Consider the following 7,710-nt stretch of genomic DNA (forward strand, 5'->3'; position numbering starts at 1 on the left):
CGTTTCTGGCAGAAGTTCCACGAGGAACTGGGCACGGGACTGCATTTCAGTACCGCTTATCATCCGCAGACCGACGGCCAGAGCGAGCGGACCATTCAGACCCTCGAGGATATGTTGTGGGCTTGCGTCATTGATTTTGGTGGGAGTTGGGACTCCTACCTACCCCTTGTAGAGCTCTCCTACAATGACAACTTTCATTCCAGCATTGATGCTCCGCCTTTTGAGCTGTTGTATGGGCAGAGATGTCGTACCCCAGTTTGTTGGGGCGAGGTTGGTCACATGGTGATGGTTCGGACCGAGGTGGTTCTGTAGACTACCGAGATGATTTAGCAGATCAGGAAACGGTTGGAGACTGCTCAGAGTCAGCAGAAGAGTAATGCCGACCGGCGCCGATCTGAGTTGGAGTTTCAGGTCGGTGACATGGTGTTGCTGAAGGTCTCACCCTGGAAGGGTGTGATCTTCTTCAGGAAGAGGGGAAAGTTGGGTCCCATGGACTTAAAGTCGCCAACTTTATCAAGTCTTGGCCCTCCTTCATGCTCTAAGTCCCTTAATAAGCTTGATTTTAGTGTTTTAGCCCCGTAATGCCATGCATGGACATAAAGCTTGCAACTTTACGTGGTATCTCAACACTAGGGGACCAGATCTATAATTTGGAGGCATTAGATGCGCTTGTAAAGCGACTGAATGTATTAAGACTAGGTAAGCTCGACGAGTTGCTTAGCCAACTCGACGAGTTGAATCGGGCTTTCCCACTTTCTGGATGCTGAAGAACTCGAAGAGTTGCTCTGGTAACTCAATGAGTTGTCTCGAGCTTTTCACGATTTTCTGAGTTCTGAAGAAACTCGACGAGTCAGGAAGATGCACTAGACGAGTTGTGTCAACATGGACTGTTGACCTGGACTGTTGACTCTGACTTTGACCATGGTTGACCAAGTTTGACTTAAAGGGTATTTTTGGTATTCGGGAGTTTTAATGAAGATAGTCATATGATGGTTGTAGGCATTTGAGTTCGGAGCTGTGAGTTGGGATTTGATCTTACCAGTTCAACACTACTTGTGAGGTAAGTTCTTCTCACTATGCTGACAGGGTCGAAGGCACCAATGTCGACCCTTTGGATTGTATCCTGGTTTATCGTATGATACTATGTGTAGTGATCGGGTAAATCTATGTCCTAGTGTGTAGGATGATGCTATGATTGATAATCTGTTAGGCCTATATGATAATTATATGTGCTAGCTAGCTTTTGATATTATGTGATGTTATGTGATGACGGGTGGGTTGAGGCAGTCCTGCTTTGTGCTCAAGGCCAACAGACCCAAGGCGGCCCGGATAGAATGAAGGCCCAAAGGGGCGTACCAGTCAGGCCGAAGGCATGTAGAACGTTCCAGACAAGCTAGAGGCCCGGTGAGGCGGTCCAGACATGTTGAAGGTTCTGAGAGTGGGCCAGATAGGCTATAGGCCCGGTGAGGCGGTCCAGTCATGCTGAAGACTCTATATGCATACTGTTTGCTTATGGCATTGTTCTGTTTGTTTGGTGTTGGTATCTTGGGGGAACTCATTAAGATTTGGGCTTACAGTTTTGGATTATGTTTCAGGTAGTTCGGATGATCGCGGAAAGGCGAAGGCTTGATCGTGCACCTCCTCACATTTTGTGTTATGATTTCTAGGATTTCTCTGATGTTAAACTATTTTGAAAACAATTTGTAAACAATGATTGGTTTTTGGGTTGTCTAAAAAGTTTGAAATTTTTATGAATTTTACGGATGTTTCAGGTTTTGTAAGGAGCCACCAGTTACCTTTTCACGCACAAAGTGATAGTCCAAGGCAACATGTTTCATGCGCGAGTGGTATACCGGGTTTGCACAAAGATAGGTGGCACCTGCATTGTCACCAAGAATAGCAGGAGGACCAGAAACAATGATGTTTAGTTCAAGAAGTAGGTTCATCACCCAAGCAAATTTTGCCGCTGCATTTGCCAGGGCTTTGTACCCGACCTCGGTTGAAGAGCGGGAGATCGATTTTTGGCGCGCTAACCGCCAAGAAATTATGTTAGACCTGAGATAAAGTATGTAAGAAGTTGTAGATCATCCACCATTAGACACACCACCCTAATCAGAGTCGGAGAAGGCTCTTAGATCAAGTGGAGATCCACGATTGAGATACAAACGGTGATGAATGGTTCCTTTTAAGTAACAGAGTACTCTTTTTAATGAATGCTAGTGAAGTTGACTAGGCGAGTGCATAAACAGAGACAACTTGTTAACTACAAAAGACACATCTGGGCGGGTGAATGCAAGGTATTGTAGAGAACCTACTAATTGGCGATAGGGTGTAGGGTCAACACCAGGTGAGCCATCTGTAGGAGATAATAGATTGGAGGGGCTTAGAGGAGTGGCACCCGGCTTTGCACCTTCCATTTTAAACTTGGTTAGTAGGTTCTGGATGTGTTGGTGTTGGATAGAAACAAACCATTGGAAGTAGGAATAACCTCTATACCAAGGAAGTGATGTAGCGTGCCGAGATCTTTAATAAAAATGATTGTGATAAGGCATCAATAATATTTTGAAGAAAATTATTTTTGTTTCCTGTCAAAACAATGTCATCCACATAGACTAGAAAGTAGAAAGTCAAGTTACCATGGTTATAAATGAGCAATGAGGGGTCTGCTAATGACTTTTGAAACCCAAGGCTGAGAAGAAATTTTGTAAGTTCAATATACTAGGTGCATGATGCTTGCTTTAATCCGTAAAGAGACTTATGAAGCTTGCAAACATGGTTAGGTAAATTCAGGTTTACATACCCGGGAGATTGGGTCATGTAAACTTCTTCCTGTAAGTGACCATGCAAAAACGTGTTGTTGACATCAAGTTATCTTAAGGGCTAATGTTTGGAGAGGGCGATGGACAATACAGTTGAGGGGAGATGATGGGGAGTGGATGTATTGATAATTTTGGGGTTAAAGTATTTGGGGTTAAGTTTGCAATTTCGAGGAGGTAAAGGTGTAGAAGAAGCATCAGACGAGGAGTGGTTATGAGTGGACGATGAGGAAGTATAAGATGGGGATGAATGAGATGGATGTGGTGAGGAAATGGGGTTGCCAGGTGGGTTCATTTGAGAGGGAGTTGAGGTATTTGAAGTTGATTGTTGCATGGGAAGTGTAGTATGTGTATGGGATAGGTTTTGGGAATTGGGTAAGGTATGGTAGGGAGTATGGGGCGTAGAGTGGGGTGCGTTTGTAGGGGCATGTAAGGTAATTAGGTTATTGTGTAGTAATTTTTCAACAATAGGTAAAGGTGATTGGGTGATTACTTTAGAAGTCCCTGGATATATATATATATATATATATATATATATATATATATATATATATATATATATATATATATATATATATATATATATATATATATATATAGGGGGGGGGGGGGGGGGACTAGTAAAATGAGATATGCCTTCAGCTTGTAGATATGGAATGAGAGCGGTATATTCACCACCATTGTCGGTGAAGATGGAGATCAACGGAGTTTTGAAGTATTTTTCAACCAATCTTTTAAACTGCGGAAATAGTGTTTTGATTTCTGACTTATGTTTCATTGGATATAACCAAACATATTTGGTATAAAAGTCCACAAAGATTACATAGTAACTAAAACCGTCAATGGATTTTTCAGTTGGTCCCCATACATCAGAGTATAAGAGTTTTAATGGTTTTGAAGCAGTAAAGGAATTCGCACCAAATGACATTTTATGACTTTTATTAATCGAACACGAATGACAATGAAAATTTTGAAATTTTGAATTAATGCCTATAAATTGTGCGAGAAACTTAAACATTTGAATGGATGGATGACCGAGTTTGTGGTGCCAATCAAGAAGCGAGACGGTTGTAGTGGAGTTGAGTTGTGGTGTCAAAGGAAGGTTAGCATAGTAGGTATCAAAATGATTCTCCCACCGCATTAGACGCACCCCCGTTCGAAGATCCTTTATAAATAAATGAGAGGGAAAAAATTCAACAGAAACATGATTAGTTTTACAAAGCTTGGCAAGTGAGATAAGGTATTGCATAGTTTTGGAACATAAAAGATGTCGGGTAAAGAAAGTGAGCGTGAAGGAGTGTATAAGTTTTCTTTACCAGTTTGGGATATGGAAAGAGTCTTACAATCGCCAAGGATAATTTCATCTGGTTCTCCGTATCCGGACAATGTGTGAAGAGAGGATCGGTCAGATGTAACGTGATGTGAAGCTCCACTATCAAACATCGATGTTGGAGATGATGAAGTGGGTCAAAAGTTAGTGACATTGGCAATCGGGACGACCGGTGTGGTGGCAGCAAGATTAACATTGTTGTCACGTAGGAAGCGAGCATGTTTTTGACAAACTTTGGTTTCATGGCCCGAGATGTTACAGAATTGGCAATAGGATGAGTTACAGAATTAGGCCTGGACCGCAGGTTTTGTAGTTAGTGGAATTTGACCACTGTTGGTGCCCACCTTTAGGTTGTCCCACAGAATTAGGCCTGGACCGCAGGTTTTGTAGTTCTTGAGGGTTTCAAGAATTGGTTCTACTAGTGCTTTGTTGGGTGTAGTTGACTATAGTTATGACCGGTGGAGAGGAAGGCGTGATGCCACCTACTTATCTTTCAAAATCAACTAGTTTATCACACAGTTCAGGGTACGATATGGGTGTGTCACGAATGTTTAGAGCATCAGTAATGTTGTTGTACTCATCACCTAATTGACCGAGAATGTTAATGAGCAGGTCTTCCTCGTCAATGGGACTTTGGACAAGAGCAAGTTCATCATGTCGTGAAGGAATTCAGCAACAATCCTGGTTCCTTTGGGGTATTTTGAAACCTTGGATTTGAGAGAAAGAACTCTGGAACGAGAAGCAATAGCATAACTAGTGGTCAGCCATTTCCATGCTTCGTGAGAAGTTTCGGCCGATGACAAGATAGGCTAGATTGTATCGGTGCAACTGCAGAGAATGGCGCTTAGGATAATTTGGTCTTGTCGGAACCACCCGGTATCTTGCGGGTTCAGTTTGGTTGATTCTTTGTCGATGATAAACTTTGATGGAGGGTGTTCTCCGTCGATGAAGTTGTCAAGATTCAACCCGTTAAGTGTCGATTGTATCTGTTTCTTCCACATGGGAAAATTGTTGGCATTGAGTTTGATGGGAAAGTGAGTAGTTGTTGTGATGTGAATGAGAGTGCTTGACATTTTTAAGGTTGGGGAGAAGATGTAGGTTTTCTTATTTTGATTAGGAAGCAAGGATCGATTTCTCGTATGAGTAAATTGGAAGCTCTGATACCATAAAGAGGTACAAAGGATTTTTAAGATTGGAAGCTTTATTTGTTATTGAACAATTGTCATGGTTTTATACTGAGGATACAATAATTGGAAATAAGCAATAATTGGCTAAACATATGCAATATTACAACAATTAACCAAATATAAAATTATACATTAAATGGAATTTGAATGTGAGTTTGACTTTCCTTTTGCTTGAGATATTCATTGATGCGTAATACATGCATGTGTCAGAGGGTAAAAGGAACAAACGATATGGGTGTTGTCACGTAGGTATTCAGGAAAGGCTGGTGCGTATCGATCTAAGTCACAACATCAATTTTTTCTACTTCGCATGCCGCATTATCCTCTACATCACACCATCTTAGGAAGGAAATGTTCACCAAACCTACACACCAAAATAATTTCCGTATCATATTGTTTTTTTTTTCGGGCGTTTCTTTTTTATAATAATTATAAAAATATATTATAAAATGTTGAGTCTTGAAGTGTTGCGTCATTGGGCCTTTTGTCTAGGTCTATTATGTTCTCGGTTATGGGCCTGTCCAGCCGTTTACATTTATTAGCGTTTACTTTATATAGTGCATGCATGCACCTTAGTATGTACGCTTTTGATAGTTTTACTCTTTTGATCGTATTGTAACCCTAGCACACCTCTACAGTAGCAATTATTCATAGAGTTATTCTGAGGTTGTGACTGATTAATCATTCGACACAATCATTGATTCATCTGGTGTTATTATTTTCATTGTGTTCTTGATTTATCTGTTTAAGAATCTTATCGATCTAAACTTTTTAATCTCATCAATTGGTATCAGAGCAGGAGACTGTGTAAATCATATGCATCTCTTTTGTTTGAAGAATATATTTAGGGTTTCCGCTTTTATTGAATCTGTTGAGCCGTCATCTCGTCATTGACGTTGTTCATAGATCTCGATATTGCCCTAATACCGCTTTACAAGTCTGATTCTTGACAGGTAAAAAGATCAAGTAATTATGTCTCACGACGAATCTCAAACCAATCCCATTAACATCTCCAACAGCATTGGATCGACTACAAGGATTCCAATCTTGTATACTCAAGAGTATGAAGTCTGGGCTCTTCACTTTGAAGATTATGTCTTGGGTTCAGAGGACAACATATATTTAATCTGGGAAGCGATTACCGTGGGTCCTTTTTCTCACACTGGAACCGAAAGAATCCTCAAAACTCAAAAGGAGTATAATCAGCTGATGATTGACCTGAAAGATGTTACTCAATACGAGAAGGACAAGCTGCTTAGCAACATAAAAGCAATGAGGATGATCAGATTCACATTACAATCTGACACCTTTCGTCTGGTGAGTGCATGTACCACTGCAAAGGAGATTTGGGATCGGCTTAAGGAGTTATATTCCACCGATGAGGATCTCGAACACTCTACTCAAACTCTTCTGCTTTCAGAGTTTGGTGACTTCAAGCAAAAGCAAGATGAAAGTCTCAATCAAACATTCGATCGTTAGAACCATCTTCTCAGCAAAATGATCAAGCATGGAATTGGCAGAGAGGTGATCGAGCAGAAAGTTACCTTTATTAATGGTCTAAGGCCAGAATGGATGGCTGTGGTTTCAACTATTAAAGCTCATGAACAGTTCAAATCCTATTCGTTGGCGAAGCTCGTGGGAATTCTCAAGTCTCATGAAAGTGTTGTGACCAAGGAAACGAAAGTGGTTTCCGGAATGGGTTCATTGGCTCTTATCTCAAAGGGTGAGAATTCGATTAAAGAAGAAACATAATATAACCTTTCTGAATGTGACCTGATAGATGAAGAATATGCACTGATGGTATCCAATCCCAAGCAGTTTGCAAGAAAGAAGTTCCCAGCCAAGAACCGAAACTGGCAGGGAAGCTATAGTTCGGAGAAAGCGAAAGAGGAAATTAAAAGTGCTCCTCAGAAAGAAGAGGAAAAGAAAGAGAACAAACTTCTGGGTGATTCGGGCTATGACTGCAATTATTTTCATGGCAAAAACCATCTAGCAAAAGAGTGCATGTTAAGAAGAATGAATGAGAAGAAATAGAATGAAGACGATGAAGCTTACCACACTCGTAAGCTTGAAGAAGCCAAGATAAAGAAGTCTAACGATAAATTAGTGCCTGTGTTACTTGTGCAGGAAAATGTTGAAGAAAGAGAGTTTGGTGGAGTAGAGATCTGGTCTACTGATTCGGAAGATGAGGAAGTACGCAAGCCCACTCATGGCAGGGCATTCGTAGCGAAAGAAGAAGGTTCTGGTTTGGCAGGAAAGTGTTTGATGGTGACGGCTGGGGTGTCACAAATGAGAGGTTACACTACAGATGGCGGGGATGATGAAGCAAAAGAGAGGGAGGATAGATGCTTCATAGCGAAACCAGTTGGAGAACAGA

Source organism: Lactuca virosa, chromosome 5 (assembly GCF_052849685.1).
Source record: "Lactuca virosa cultivar CGN04683 chromosome 5, Lactuca_virosa_CGN04683_v6, whole genome shotgun sequence".
In the NCBI taxonomy this organism is placed as follows: domain Eukaryota; kingdom Viridiplantae; phylum Streptophyta; class Magnoliopsida; order Asterales; family Asteraceae; genus Lactuca; species Lactuca virosa.